This window comes from Lithobates pipiens, unplaced genomic scaffold, assembly GCF_037356315.1.
Source record: "Lithobates pipiens isolate NorthernLeopardFrog02 unplaced genomic scaffold, aLitPip1_a1.2 Scaffold_22, whole genome shotgun sequence".
NCBI classification, from domain to species: domain Eukaryota; kingdom Metazoa; phylum Chordata; class Amphibia; order Anura; family Ranidae; genus Lithobates; species Lithobates pipiens.
In genome coordinates this window covers 42,846,564-42,862,529 of record NW_027507784.1, presented here as the reverse complement: position 1 = coordinate 42,862,529, position 15,966 = coordinate 42,846,564, and the positions used below count along the sequence as shown (strand labels likewise).

Genomic DNA, 15,966 nt, shown 5'->3' with positions numbered 1-15,966 from the left:
ATGTCCCCCTCGGATCCACAGAGACTTTACTTCCAAATGCACTTGTAGTGCAAAGTGGATTTGCCTTTAGTAAATAACCCCCTTTGTGTTTGAGCTTTGGAGTGCACAACCTAATGCAATAGGCTGCACACCTATGATACAGGCGGATGTATATATTGGGGCTTTGACTTCGAAATTTGCTTATATTTGCAACTCCCCATTCTTCATATTCTTCTTATTATTATGACAGACTAGTGAGACAGAAAGTCTGCTTCTCCTCCATCTCTCCCTTCCCCCCCTCCAGTCACAGCAATGTGGAGATGACAGGAGGGGAGGAGGAAAAATCTCCTCATGTCTGAGCAGCCCCTCCAATCAGCACACAGAGAATGCAATGATTCATGGGACTTGTAGTGTCTTCTTATCTCAGGGAACTACAACTCCCAGATCACATTACCAGGAGGAAACAGGAAGTAGAAAAGAAGCTCTAGTCTGCTGGTATTTTTGTAGAAGGCCTCAGAAGAGATCCAGAATATCCGGGTGAGAAATGTTTAGAAAAGAGAGAAATAATTCTGTACATGGAGATTGTTCTCTGTTAGGAATGATTTGCTTTTTAGTGGTGAAGATGAACTTACACTTTTAGGTCTCATGCACACTGAAGCTCAAAAAAAGCTGCTTTTAGCCCTGGTTCACACCTGTGCGATGCCAGACATCCCATGTTATTCGCAGCACATGGCTGTTCATATTACATGCGATGTCTGTGCTGTGCGATGTCAGCCATACAGATAGTATGGCTGATATCGCACCGCATTTGATGCAAACACGCACAGGACCCTTTTTTCTGTTCGGACCAGAATCGGATCGCATGTGTGTTTACACGTATGCGATCCGATTCATGTCCGAGCTGGCAGTTTGCAGTGCGATATGCAAGCTGAAATGGGGGTGTCGTTAACATATAATGACACTCCCCAGCAGTTTTGCATATCGTGCGTGTCGGGTGCAATGCGGCAACCCGCAGTGGATTCGCAGGGTTCTCGAATCGCACAACTGTGAACCGGCCCTAACAGGCATTTGAGCTTTTATTTCTCTGCCTATAAGCTTGTGCTTTTTTGTGCTCTCTTGCATGTGTTCATTTTTGTAAGCAGAAGCGTTTTTCACAAGTTCTCCCTTCAGCTCCTTTGTTTTTTTGTGTGTTTTCATGCTTTTTTTGGGCACGTAGCCCTGGTTCACATTGATGCTACTTTGAAATCGCACTACTTCACTTGAAGTAGTGCGATTTTAAAGTAGCAGAGTCAGCGCGATTTCAGTTGCTACTTGATAGACATCTGTGTGGCTTCATGCATAGATGTCTATTAAAATCGCACCTGAAATTGGCAAAAGTAGTGCAGGAACTATTTTTTGCAAATCCGGTGTGGCACCGCAAAATCGGTGTCAAACCGAGTGGAACAGTGTCATTGCCGACAATAGGCTGAAACTTGTCATGTGATTTGATCTCTCAGATTGCATGACAAATTGCTCCAATGTGAATCTAGGCTTAGGCGTCTTTCTTGCTCGAAAGCTTCTCCCAAAAATGTGAGTTTGAAGGTTTTTTTTCTGCCTGTAAGATCAAATGCTTGTAAACTCCTGGAAAAGCCATAGTATGCATGGACACATTGGCTAACCTGGAGGGAAGTTTCCAGGCATAGAAAAAACGAAAGCTTGAAAAATGCTCAAAAGCCTGCAGGTGCCGTGTGCATGAGATGCAGTGTGCATGAGCCCTAAAGAACTTTCATCAATAGAGAAAGTATGTGAGCACTATAGAACATTCTTCCACCAGAAGAGGAAATAATATGAGGCGATCTCTGCTCTGTGTACAGTCTATGGAGATTTCTATATGAATGGGGGTTCGATCGAGTGAACCTCCAGCTGCCGTGTGAAGTGAGAGATTGAGGCTCGGTTTCAAATTGGAATTGGCTGTGAATCGCACAGGAACGCTGTGCGTCCCCGTTCTCCAGTTCAGGGCCGAATCTGTGGCTGAATTTGGCCCTGAAACAGAGCCAAAGGCACTCTGCAGCTGCCCCCGAAGATATGTGAACCAGTGTTCTGTCCAAAAATGTCCGCCTATCAAATAGTGTCCGCTGTGTACTGCGCAGGCGCAGCGCTTGCGCAGTATAGAGCACAAGGAGATTTGGAAAATCTCTGAAGATGAATGGTGCCTGCGTCGTGAGTCCAGGTGCAAGCCCCACCATCCAAGAGGACATAGGACTGCACATAGAGGGCCGCTCGCCACGCTTTGCTCGCCGCGCTTCGATCTGCTCTTTTTTATTCAAACTCTTATGTCCACTTGGATGGTGGGGCTTGAACCTGGACTCACGGCGCAGGCGCCGTTCATATTCCGATATTTTCGAAATCTGATTGTCATGTGTACTGTGTACTGCACAGCAGGCACTATCTGATGGGGGACACTATTTGACATGACACCGGCTCCATAGAGAGCCAGTCACAGTCTCCAGCTATGCTAATTGGATGCGGGGGAAACCCAGGGGGGCGGGCAGGATTTGCAAGTCAGACCGCTGGGATCAGTAGTCCATCACCAAGTGATATGGTCCAGAAATATTTGGACAGAATAAAGGTGGATAAAGCACCTGGATATGATGGCATCCACCCACGGATCCTAAAAGAATTGAGCTCTGTAATTTCAAAGCCATTGTATATAATTTTTAGGGGCTCATTAATGACAGGAATAGTACCACTGGATTGGCGCAGGGCCAGTGTGGTGCCTATATTTAAAAAGGGAACAAAGTCTTTACCAAGTAACTATAGATCTGTTAGTTTAACTTTTATAGTTGGGAAGTTACCGGGACTTATTCAGTGAGGCCTAGTCATATCTGATGGCATGACAGGAATACTAAAGCCGCGTACACACGTAGCCGTCTGTCCGACGTACTTAGTCTGGCGGACTTCCCGCCAGACTGTCCGTCGGACTTTCTGAACGGGCTACTTGCCCACACACGGCACTTTTTCAGCGGACTAATACGGCGTACTAAGTCCGCCGTACTCTCCGCCCTACTTTTGAAATGAACGGACTCGCCCACACACGCGGAGGAAAGTCCGCTCATTTCGAGCGCGTCTCCAGGTAGGCGGGGCCCGCGAAGGAGACGCCGCTGGCCCCGTCACCTGGTATGGACTTAAAGGGGAACCCCAACGCCGAAAAAAATCGGCGTGGGGGTCCCCCCAAGTCCACAACAGACCCTTGTCCGAGCATGCTACCCGGCCGGCCAGGAAAGGAGGGGCGAGTGAGCGCGGCCCCCCCACCCCAAAGCACCTTGTCCCCATGTTGATGAGGACAAGGGCCTCTTCCCGACAACCCTGGCCGTTGGTTGTCGGGGTCTGCGGGCGGGGGGCTTATCGGAATCCGGGAGCCCCCTTTAATAAGGGGGCCCCCGGACACCGGCCCCCCACCCTATGTGAATGAGTATGGGGTACAATGTACACACGATCTGTTGTGGGTCTGTTGTGGACTTGGGGGGGGACCCCCACGCCGATTTTTTTTCGTCGTTGGGGTTCCCCTTTAAGTCCATACCAGGTGACGGGGCCAGCAGCGTCTCCTTCGCGGGCCCCGCCTACCTGCAGACCCGCTCGAAATGAGCGGACTTTTCTCCGCGCGGGAAAAGTCCGCTCATTTCAAAAGTACGGCCGACTGGCATACACACGGCCGGAATGTCCGCCGAAATGCGAGTCCGGCGGGAAGATTGGAGTGCAACACTACCTTCTAAGTCCGCCGTACTTTCGGGTCAAAAAAGTATGCCGGAGGCTACACACGGGGGGATTGTCTGGCGGACTTGAGTTTGCCGGACTTTTCCACCCGCTTGTTTGATCGTGTGTACGCGGCATTAGACTGACTTCTATATGAATGGGGGTTCGATCGAGTGAACCTCCAGCTGCCGTGTGAAGTGAGAGATTGAGGCTCGGTTTCAAATTGGAATTGGCTGTGAATCGCACAGGAACGCTGTGCGTCCCCGTTCTCCAGTTCAGGGCCGAATCTGTGGCTGAATTTGGCCCTGAAACAGAGCCAAAGGCACTCTGCAGCTGCCCCCGAAGATATGTGAACCAGTGTTCTGTCCAAAAATGTCCGCCTATCAAATAGTGTCCGCTGTGTACTGCGCAGGCGCAGCGCTTGCGCAGTATAGAGCACAAGGAGATTTGGAAAATCTCTGAAGATGAATGGTGCCTGCGTCGTGAGTCCAGGTGCAAGCCCCACCATCCAAGAGGACATAGGACTGCACATAGAGGGCCGCTCGCCACGCTTTGCTCGCCGCGCTTCGATCTGCTCTTTTTTATTCAAACTCTTATGTCCACTTGGATGGTGGGGCTTGAACCTGGACTCACGGCGCAGGCGCCGTTCATATTCCGATATTTTCGAAATCTGATTGTCATGTGTACTGTGTACTGCACAGCAGGCACTATCTGATGGGGGACACTATTTGACATGACACCGGCTCCATAGAGAGCCAGTCACAGTCTCCAGCTATGCTAATTGGATGCGGGGGAAACCCAGGGGGGCGGGCAGGATTTGCAAGTCAGACCGCTGGGATCAGTAGTCCATCACCAAGTGATATGGTCCAGAAATATTTGGACAGAATAAAGGTGGATAAAGCACCTGGATATGATGGCATCCACCCACGGATCCTAAAAGAATTGAGCTCTGTAATTTCAAAGCCATTGTATATAATTTTTAGGGGCTCATTAATGACAGGAATAGTACCACTGGATTGGCGCAGGGCCAGTGTGGTGCCTATATTTAAAAAGGGAACAAAGTCTTTACCAAGTAACTATAGATCTGTTAGTTTAACTTTTATAGTTGGGAAGTTACCGGGACTTATTCAGTGAGGCCTAGTCATATCTGATGGCATGACAGGAATACTAAAGCCGCGTACACACGTAGCCGTCTGTCCGACGTACTTAGTCTGGCGGACTTCCCGCCAGACTGTCCGTCGGACTTTCTGAACGGGCTACTTGCCCACACACGGCACTTTTTCAGCGGACTAATACGGCGTACTAAGTCCGCCGTACTCTCCGCCCTACTTTTGAAATGAACGGACTCGCCCACACACGCGGAGGAAAGTCCGCTCATTTCGAGCGCGTCTCCAGGTAGGCGGGGCCCGCGAAGGAGACGCCGCTGGCCCCGTCACCTGGTATGGACTTAAAGGGGAACCCCAACGCCGAAAAAAATCGGCGTGGGGGTCCCCCCAAGTCCACAACAGACCCTTGTCCGAGCATGCTACCCGGCCGGCCAGGAAAGGAGGGGCGAGTGAGCGCGGCCCCCCCACCCCAAAGCACCTTGTCCCCATGTTGATGAGGACAAGGGCCTCTTCCCGACAACCCTGGCCGTTGGTTGTCGGGGTCTGCGGGCGGGGGGCTTATCGGAATCCGGGAGCCCCCTTTAATAAGGGGGCCCCCGGACACCGGCCCCCCACCCTATGTGAATGAGTATGGGGTACAATGTACCCCTACCCATTCACCTGTAAAATAAAGTACAAAAAAAAAACACAACACACAAGATAAAATAATTTATTGCACAGCTCCGGGGGTCTTCCGTCTTCGGGGGTCTTCTCGCCGGACTCCTCCGCTATCTTCTTGTAGCTCTTTTACTAGCGGAGGAGCCCGGCTTTCTTCCTCGCCGCCGGCCTCTTCTTCTGACTTCGGGGATCTTGTCCCCCTCTTCGGTTCTTCTGCCGGGCCACCGCGCCTTCTTCTAGCTCTTTTACAGGCGGTGGCCCGGTCTTCTGTCGCCGCCGCCTTCCGTTCTTCTTCTTCTTCTTCTTCTTCTCCTGGAGATGTTGACTCGACGTTCTCTCCGGCCGCAATGCCAGGGACCCGCTGCGCTGCCACTTATATAGGGACAAGGGGCGGTGTCACATGGGTTGATGTCACATGGGTTGGTGTCACATGGCGACAGTCCCAGCATCCTCCGGGACTGTGACATCGTATGTGACACCAACCCATGTGACATCAACCCATGTGACACCGCCCCTTGTCCCTATATAAGTGGCAGCGCGTCCCTGGCATTGCGGCCAGAGAGAACGTCGAGTCAACATCTCCAGGAGAAGAAGAAGAACGGAAGGCGGCGACAGAAGACCGGGCCACCGCCTGTAAAAGAGCTAGAAGAAGGCGCAGTGGCCCGGCAGAAGAACCGAAGAGGGGGACAAGACCCCCGAAGTCGGAAGAAGAGGCCGCGGCGACGAAGAAGAAGGCCGGGCTCCTCCACTAGTAAAAGAGCTACAAGAAGATAGCGGAGGAGTCCGGCGAGAAGACCCGCGAAGACGGAAGACCCCCGGAGCTGTGCAATAAATAATTTTATCTTGTGTGTTGTGTTTTTTTTTTTGTACTTTATTTTACAGGTGAATGGGTAGGGGTACATTGTACCCCATACTCATTCACATAGGGTGGGGGGGGCCGGTATCCGGGGGCCCCCTTATTAAAGGGGGCTCCCGGATTCCGATAAGCCCCCCGCCCGCAGACCCCGACAACCAATGGCCAGGGTTGTCGGGAAGAGGCCCTTGTCCTCATCAACATGGGGACAAGGTGCTTTGGGGTGGGGGGGCCGCGCGGCCCCCCCTTCTTAAGGCACCCCCCATATTGAGGGCACGCGGCCTGGTACGGCTCAGGGGGGGGGGGGCGCTCGCTCGCCCCTCCTTTCCTGGCCGGCCGGGTAGCGTGCTCGGACAAGGGTCTGTTGTGGACTTGGGGGGGGACCCCCACGCCGATTTTTTTTCGTCGTTGGGGTTCCCCTTTAAGTCCATACCAGGTGACGGGGCCAGCAGCGTCTCCTTCGCGGGCCCCGCCTACCTGCAGACCCGCTCGAAATGAGCGGACTTTTCTCCGCGCGGGAAAAGTCCGCTCATTTCAAAAGTACGGCCGACTGGCATACACACGGCCGGAATGTCCGCCGAAATGCGAGTCCGGCGGGAAGATTGGAGTGCAACACTACCTTCTAAGTCCGCCGTACTTTCGGGTCAAAAAAGTATGCCGGAGGCTACACACGGGGGGATTGTCTGGCGGACTTGAGTTTGCCGGACTTTTCCACCCGCTTGTTTGATCGTGTGTACGCGGCATTAGACTGACAGGAGGAGATGTTCTGAGGTAAAAATCTGTCGAGCTGTGTGCAGGAGGAAGAGAAGTTCTGAGGTAAAAATCTGTCAAGTGTGCAGAAGGAAGAGAAGTTCTGAGGTAAACGTTTGTCAAGTTTAGTGTCAGCCATCTTGTCCTATTTCAAGAGTGTGACACACTCATTTCTATTACCTATCTGAAGAAGTGTAACGCATCTGTTGCTATAACATTTCAACTATTCATTGTTTCTATGGCCATTCCATATCCCTTCCCCAACTAATTTCAATCCCCTAATAAAAAAACAAAAACAAGCAAAAGTCTGTTCATTGACTAAAGGAGTGTGTCTAATGGATGTCTGGCAGCAGGGTGAAATGTGTGGATGTAGTAACTCGTAGCAACCACCCGCTACACTTATTTTAAAAAAGATGACAGTTATAAAAATCCAATGAGATTTAAAAATAATAGTCACATGGTTAAAGCTGAATTTCAGGTATGGCTTTTTTGCATAGTTACATGGCGATTATGGTGTGGGGTTGTTTTTCAGGGGTTGGGTTTGGCCCCTCAGGCCCCATTCACACCTGAGCACAGCATTTTCAGGCAGAAAGTCACGTGATTTTTGCAGCTTTTTTTTTTTAACGCGATTTTGTATAGGTCAAAAGGGCACCAATATCAAAAGCAGAAAAACACCCAAATCTGCCTTAAAGCAGTAGTAAACCCACTGACAATTTTTTTTTTTTACACACTTGTAAGGCAAAAGGCATAATGAAATACTCACCTTAGAACCAGGCGTCGGTATCTCACCTGGTTCACGCCGAGGTAGCTGACATGTTGTCTCGGCGTGCCTTCTGGGTATCGCGGTCCCAGCGCTTTGAGTGGCTGGAGCTGCGATGGCGTCACTTCTTTCTGGCAAAGTCCGTCGTCTGCCGGGCTTTTTGCCGAGACTCCCTTGTGCGCATGTACCGCTGCTGCACCGTACTGGTTAAGGAGATTTTTTTTTCTATTTTTTTTTTTTTACAGGTAAGCCTTATTATAACATTTTTACTATACAACCGCTTTTAAAAAAAAAAAAGTCCCAGAACTTGTATGAGCTTCAGGTGTTTTGGAACTTCTGGCTTCAGGCGTTGAGATGTGAACCATCTCCATAGAGAATAATAGATTTTTTTCCCCCTCCAGCGTTTTGTAGTTTCAGGCTTCAAGCTACAAAACGCTGAGGTATGAATGGGGCCTCAGTTCCAGTGAAGGGAACTGTTAAGACGTCAGCATACCAATCCCCATGAAGAAGTCACGTGGTATGACGCAACGCGTAGGGAGTGGCCGTAGGACAAACCGGAAGTAGCGGAAGACTGGCGGAAGACGCCAGATCACCATGTTCCTCTCTCTGTATTTTTTTACTGTTTGAAATGTGAGAGTCTTGGCTATTTTTAAATAAATTGATCTGCTTATTTGAACTACTACACGATTGGAGTCCCCCCTCTCTCTCTCCTTCCCCCTCTCCTTTGTGTTTTTTCGAGCCATACACTACGGAATAGAAGTTTATATCTGCAGTGCAATACTTAAGAGCTGGGATTGGCCCTCTAGTGGCGGAAGTTTTTATTACATCCTTTACCTGCAATTCCTTTGTGGCCTTATACAGTGAAGCAAAGAAGAAGTTTCTGGGGCCATATTTTGATTTGCTTACACATTTCATCTTAAGGTGAGAGTTCTGAGAGCCTGGATTTGTGAACTTTGGAACATTTTGGTCCCGTCCTTTCTTTTTTCCATATTTTATCCTCACTCATTGGTGTGTGATTTTTGTGATTCATATTTTTTATTTATATATTGACTGTTTCACATTTTTTATTTTTTATACATTTATATTTATATATATTTTTTTATTTTTTTAAAGTGGCACGATTTGCGCAGGACTCTTTATTTTATTTATTTCACGTGAAAGTTTGTATTTACTATTGTGTCCCGCTGCATTTTTTTGCATTACTAAGTAGCACTTGCACTTTTGTATCACTTTACTGTTTACTCTATATTTACCCTTTTTTTGGTATATTTTCCATTTTTTGGCTATACACGTATTTAGATATATTTTCACTTTTAGCACCTAGTGGCGCGAGGGCCCATTTTTTATATTAGCATACCAAGACATTTTGGACAATTTCATTGTCCCCTTCCTGTTCCAACAGGACTGTGCACCCGTGCACAAAACAAGGTCCATAAAGACATGGATGAGTGAGTTTGAGGTGGAGGAACTTGACTGGCCTGCACAGAGACCTGACCTCAACCCGATAGAACACCTTTGGGATAAATTAGAGCGCAGACTGCGAGCCGGGCCTTCTTATCCAGCATCAGTGCCTGACCTTCTTCTGGAAGAATGGTTAAACATTCCCATAGACGCACTCCTAATCCTTGTGGACAGCCTTCCCAGAAGAGTTGAAGCTGTTATAGCTGCAAAGGATGAGCCAACTCAATATTGAATCCTACGGACTAAAACTGGGATATCTGGGAAGAGAAGTTCACGTGTGTGTGTGTGTGTGTGTGTGTGTGTGTGTGTGTGTGTGTGTGTGTGTGTATGTAAAAGCAGGCGCTCCAATACTTTTGACAATATACTGTATGTATGTGCCATACCTGTGGGGTCCCAGTCGAAGCTGGAAATCACTGTAGTAGTCAGTGCTACTCCAGTAATTGCTGCTAGCTTCCAGGTCCCTGCTATACCGGTTTGTGAACATAGGAGGTTTTTCACTCAGCATGAGCACCATTCAGAGAACACTTTGCATTTTGTTAATGAATACTCCACATTGACCAATGAGAGAACGCTTTGCTTTCATTGAGAAAATGCAGTGTTCTCTGAATGGTGCCTTTACTGGGCAAGTGACCTCTTGTGTAGAACTGACTATTACAGTGATTGCCAGCTTCCATGGGGATCCTACAGGTGTAACACATATTACATTGTTCTAAACCGGATCAATATAACTATGCAAAATATCCATACCAAACCTTCAGCTTTAAAATAAAGGTCCTTATCCTTGTGTTAGTAAACCACATAAAAAAATAAAAATTGGGCCCAGGCAGGCAGACCTAATGTGCTAGAATACACCTCATACTAGCACATTATGACTGACTTACCTGAAAACAAAGCCCTCCAGCGGCATGCTGTCACCACTGTAGGCACTTCCATCCTCACCCGGTCTTCTCTTCGGGTTTGTGGGCTTCGACCATGTAAATGACCGTGCTGACGATGACATCACTCCTGCGCATGTGCATTGGAGTCGCTGTTTACGGCAAGGCTCTGAAGGAACGGCGCGGGTGATGGGTATGCCCGTTTCTTCAGAGCGCATGTGCTGGTGACATCATCTAAAGAAAATACCATATTTATTAGCATATAACACACGCTTTTACCCCCCTTAAAATCATGGGAAAATTGCGGGTGCGTGTTGTACGCCGATCCCCACTGTCTGTGAGGGGATGTTGAGTGAGCGTCGCTGAAAAAAAACCGAGCCGAGTGTACTCGGCTCCGCTCGCAGTCACGCCGTCCCGCCTCCCTACTGTCTGAGGGGAAGGGGAGTCAGCGCCGCCGAAAAAGACCGAGCCGAGTGTACTGTGTACTCGGCTAGGCTGCGCTCGCAGTCCCGCCTCCTAGCCTTTATGTCCCGCCATTGGACCGATGTTGTGTCCATCACAGGAGCCAGGCCAAGGGGCGGGACTGCGAGAGGAGCGAAATATACAGGACATCAGGGTCTGTGTATCTCGGCGGCGCAGTCATTTAAAAAACGAACATGCTGCAATTTTTGGCTGCAGATGGACACTGGAAAAAACGCTGCAAATGGACACTTAAAATGTAAGTTTTTTCCTTTAACGTCCCTCCTAAACGTGGGGTGCGTGTTATACTCCAATAAATATGGTATCTCCTAAACAATGCACGTTTTGGAGATACTGTACCTATAGGTAAACATCATACATGGGAGTTTATTCCTCCCACTTTAAATCTGCCTTGGATGGGGAGGGATCAGCTATTGGAATGAATTCCATTCTATCTAGTTTGTGTCCAGAACACACAGAGAACGGATCTCCTCCATTATTTGTAGCAGAGGGTCTGGCAGAGATCCTGGAAAAGTCCTATTCAGGATTTATAAATTTTTTGGCTCCTTTCTTCCACCTTTCCAGTCCTCTGATCCTCCGTCCACTCCGGGGTTTTCCTCTTCTCCCTTTTTAGCTAATTTAGATTCACCTGGACCCAGTCGGAGCTCTGCATCCTGGGGAGCAGACAGGTCTGCTTTGGTGGAGATAAAGGTTGGAGAAAATTGTAAAACTGTGTATGTGGAGGGTGATAGCATTGCTGATGTGTAGTAAGAGTTGAGACATAGCAACAAAGGTTGCACATCCCACGGAGCATTACAAACCACTTGCTCTGGGTTCTTTCTTTCCTCTGTAGGTGGTAACTTGTGAAGCCTCATTATGAAAACAGTTTTTTAGTTTAGATTTTTCTTCTTCTTTGTCCTCAGAATGGCGTCTGCTGCTCTAGGAGACGAGCTGAGCTGCTTCATCTGCCTGAACCTTTATATGGAGCCGGTGTCATTGAGATGTGGACACAACTTCTGCCGGGATTGTATTGTGACTGCTCTGGATACACAGGAGGGGTCCGGAGTTTATTCCTGTCCGGAGTGCAGAGAGGAGTATGTAGAACGTCCTACTCTGGAGAAGAACAGGAAGCTGTGTAACATTGTGGAGAACTTCAAATCTACACAACAAAAAGAGGAGAAAAGTGAGATCCTCTGTACATATTGTGTGGATTCTCCGGTAGCAGCTGTGAAGACTTGTCTGCATTGTGAGACTTCTATGCAGGGCCGGTGCTACCACTAGGCGGACTAGGCAGCCGCCTAGGGCGCACTTCAACCTAGGGCGCAGCTACAGCCCCTGGGAGGAAGAAGTTGGGGAAGCATCCAGCAAAACGAACAAGCCGGCGGGAGAAGGAAGTGACAAGCTGGCCGGCCATGGTGGCAGGGATGGATGACAGCACTGTGGCATAGTAGCGCTACGTGGGGGGGCGGTAGCCGGTTCGCTCACCCCAGATGACATTACACAGGATCTTGCTGGAGACACAGGCAGCGCCGCCGGACCGCACAGCTCAGAGAGAAACGGCGGCTTTGTGAACAGGAGGCAGGGCTGGGGGATGTCATGATCTCTGCTATCAGCGGAGGGCTGGAGGAGAAGCGGTGATCGTGAACCAGGCAGAACTAAGAAGACAGAAGTAAGTCTGTGCTGTGCAAGTTTCAACACACACACAGGAACAGGAGAGTAACGTGGGTGGAGGCATGAACCCCTTACTGTGTGCAGGGCGGCCTGGGACAGATGAGATGGAAGCCCTGCATGTTAGGTCTGGGCTTGCCACGATTTCCGCTCCTCCTTCCTGGACTGTCAGGCATGTCACTGTGTGGTGGGAGCACAGGCAGCAGCGCCGCTCTCCTCGAGGGGAGGCTGCAATGGCTGTTGCATTATATTGTGTGCAGAGGGAGGGGAACAGATTTGGGGGATACCGAGGAGAACTAATGTGTGGGGGGGGGTACAGAGGGGAACAGGCTTGAGGAGGGCAACAGAGGATAACTGATGATTGGGGGGGGGGGTACGGAAGAGAACTAATGTGTATATGGGGGGTTACAGAGGGGAACAGATTTGGGGGATATAGAGGGGAACTAATGTGTGTAGGGGTTACAGAGGGGAACAGATTTGGGGGGGTACAGAGGAGAACTAATGTGTGTGTGTGTGTGTGTGGAGGAGGGGGGTGTACAGGGGGGAACTAATGTGTGTGTGGGGGGGGGGTTACAGAGGGGAACTAATGTGTGTGGGGGGGAGTACAGAGGGGAACTAATGTGTGTGTGTGTGTGTGTGTGTGTGTGTGGAGGAGGGGGGTGTACAGGGGGGAACTAATGTGTGTGGGGGGGGGGTACAGAGGGGAACTAATGTGTGTGGGGGGGTGTTTTACAAATGGGAACTAATGTGTGTGTGTGGGGGGGTACGGAGAACTAGTGTGTGGGGGGGGGGCAGAGGGGAACAGATTTGAGGGGTACAGAGGAGAACTAATGTGTGTGTGTGTGTGGGGGGAGGGGGTACAGGGAGGAACAGATTTGGGGGGGAGGGGGGTACAGAGGGCAACTAATGTGTGTGTGTGTGTGTGTGTGTAGGGGAGGGGGTACAGAGGGGAACAGATTTGGGGGGTACAGAGGAGAACTAATACGTCTGTGGGGGAGGGGGTACAGAGGGGAATCGATTTGGGGGGTACAGAGGGGAACTAATGGGGGGTACAGAGGAGAACAGATTTGGGGGGGGGGTGATTTGAGGTGTGGAGGTTCAAATTCAGCTTTGTAAAAAAATAATAAATGCAGATATTTTTGCAGTTAAAAAAAATTTGCATTTATTATTATTTTTACTAGGAGCCCATAAAACATTGTCACTAGTGTATCTGTCTGCTCGTACAGATAGGCAGTTGCATAGTTAGCCTGTGCGTATAGTACCCTAGCATGTCCGTATACTACCCTAGATTTTCTGTATAGTACCATAGCCTTTCTGTATAGTACCCTAGCCTTTCTGTATAGTACCCTAGCCTTTCTGTATAGTGCACTAGCTGGTCCGTATGGTACCCTACCCTTTCTGTATAGTACCCTAGCCGGTCCATATAGTACCCTAGCCTTTCTGTATAGTACCCTAGCCTTTCTGTATAGTGCACTAGCTGGTCCGTATAGTACCCTAGCCTTTCTTTATAGTACCCTACCCTTTCTGTATAGTACACTAGCCGGTCTGTATAGTACCCTAGCCTTTCTTTATAGTACCCTAGCCTTTCTGTATAGTACCCTAGCCGGTCCGTATAGTACCCTAGCTGGTCCGTATAGTACCCTAGCCTGTCCCTATAGTACTCTAGCTGGTCCGTATACATGGACAGAAAAGGAAAAGGAGGTGTAGTCACGGGTGGAGCCAATGGGGGGGGCGGCAAAATGAGGTTTCGCCTAGGGTGTCAAAAATCCTTGCACCGGCCCTGCTTCTATGTGTGATAAACACCTGACAGCCCACAACAAGACAGTGGACCATGTGTTGATAGAACCCACCTTGTCCTTTGGAAGTAAAAAATGCTCTATCCACAAGAAGCTTCTGGAGTATTAATGCTCTCAGGATGTGGCCCGTCTATGTGTGTCCTGCTGTCTGGTGGGGAAACATAAAGGACATGAAGTAGAACTTCTAGAAGAATCATTGGAAAAGAAGAAGGAAAAACTAAGAAATGTTCTAGAAAACATGACTATGAAGAGAGAAGAAACTGAGAAGGAAATTCGGAATCTAAAGGACCACATGAGAAAACCACAAGAAAAAGCCGATGATGGGAAGAAGAGAGTCACTGCCCTGTTTGAGGATATCAGGAGACAGCTGGAGGTCCAGGAACAGAGAGTCCTGAATGAGATTTCCAGGCAGGTAGAGGAGGTCTCGTTGTCTGTTACTCATTTCACCAAACTGTTGGAGATACAGAAGGACGAGCTGTCCAGGAAAATTGGTCACTGAGCAATTGTGTAATATGACAGAGCCAATAACTGTCCTTCAAGATGAGGAATCGGACACTGATAAAGTCCCTCAGGATGAGGACTCAGACACTGATGAAGTCCCTCAAGATGAGGAATCAGACACTGATGAAGTCCCTCAAGGTGAAGAAACGGACACTGATGAAGTCCTTCAAGATGAGGAATATGACACAGGTGACTAGAATGTGGAGGAATCTTCTGTTCATGATCTGGATGATTTTATGGTCTCTCTTGTGATGCACAGATCTATAACTGACCTTATCACTAATATGCAATTGAAAACCATCTTCAATATACAGAATACACTTGATATGCTACTTGATGAAAAAACTGCCCATATATTTGTGGCTTTAGCTGCTGACCTGAGAACAGCATCCTTTTCTGAAACAGAACAGAATAGGCCAGAATTACCACAGAGATTTACAGAATACGGTCAGGTGATGAGTATGGAGAGTTTTACCCATGGGAGACATTACTGGGAAGTAGAGGTTGGTGACCGTGGGGATTGGGATGTGGGTGTTTGCTATCCCAGTATAGAGAGAGATGGAGAGGAGTCTGCTATTTGGTGTAATAACAAATCCTGGTGTTTTGGCATGAATGAAAACAAATATTCAAGTATATGTAACTTTCAAATATAGGAGTTAAACCTGAAGTCTCCTGTGCAGAGATTGGGAATATATTTGGATTATGAAGGTGGCCGTCTGTCCTTCTACCAGCTGAGTGACCCCATCAGTCACCTCTACACCTTTTGTATGGTTACGATTTGTACTTTGCTGACTAGCAGTTTGGAAATGGTATAAAGAACAGTGTTACACTAGGCTAAGACACATTACATGGGTCCTTCAGCCACACACAGGAGGACTTCACATCTTTTACACTCACACAAAGAAAGAGACATTTACAATGCACACTGATGAAGACATCTTGTTTACTTTAGGCCTAAATACAGCCTACTTCACAGACAGCTGCTATTGCAGACACCTCTCTGACTACTGAGAAACACAAAGCTGAACTGAATCTTCTCTAATACTTTCTTTTTAAGCTTTATATCTTTTGTTTTGTTATATCAAAGCTGTATGAAGTGTTATTTATAACTTTGTATGTATTTTCAAGTTTATGCCAAGTGTGTCTGAATAAATTCACACTTTGATTTAAGATAGCCTGGCTAATTGAACTATTGAACAAAACGCCTACTAAGACATTTGTTGACATAACACGTGTCTGTGAAAGAGGAGAACAGATTCTCTTACTTTTTTACACAAATATTAATGAAACAGAGAGTACTAACTGGGACAATTAAAAGAACACCAAACGAAGAACATAAACCAAGATTGCCAAAAAGAGTTCAACATTC

General features: G+C 48.3%; 1 pseudogene across 1 annotated transcript; it reads left to right on the top strand.

Annotated features, from left to right (window-relative positions):
• The first annotated feature begins 438 nt into the window (after window positions 1-438).
• LOC143923690 (E3 ubiquitin-protein ligase TRIM39-like) lies at window positions 439-15,688 on the top strand (annotated as a pseudogene). The gene is made up of 3 exons (XR_013261769.1): window positions 439-516; window positions 11,556-11,883; window positions 14,083-15,688. The product of XR_013261769.1 is annotated as an E3 ubiquitin-protein ligase TRIM39-like (transcript).
• Window positions 15,689-15,966: the final 278 nt, after the last annotated feature.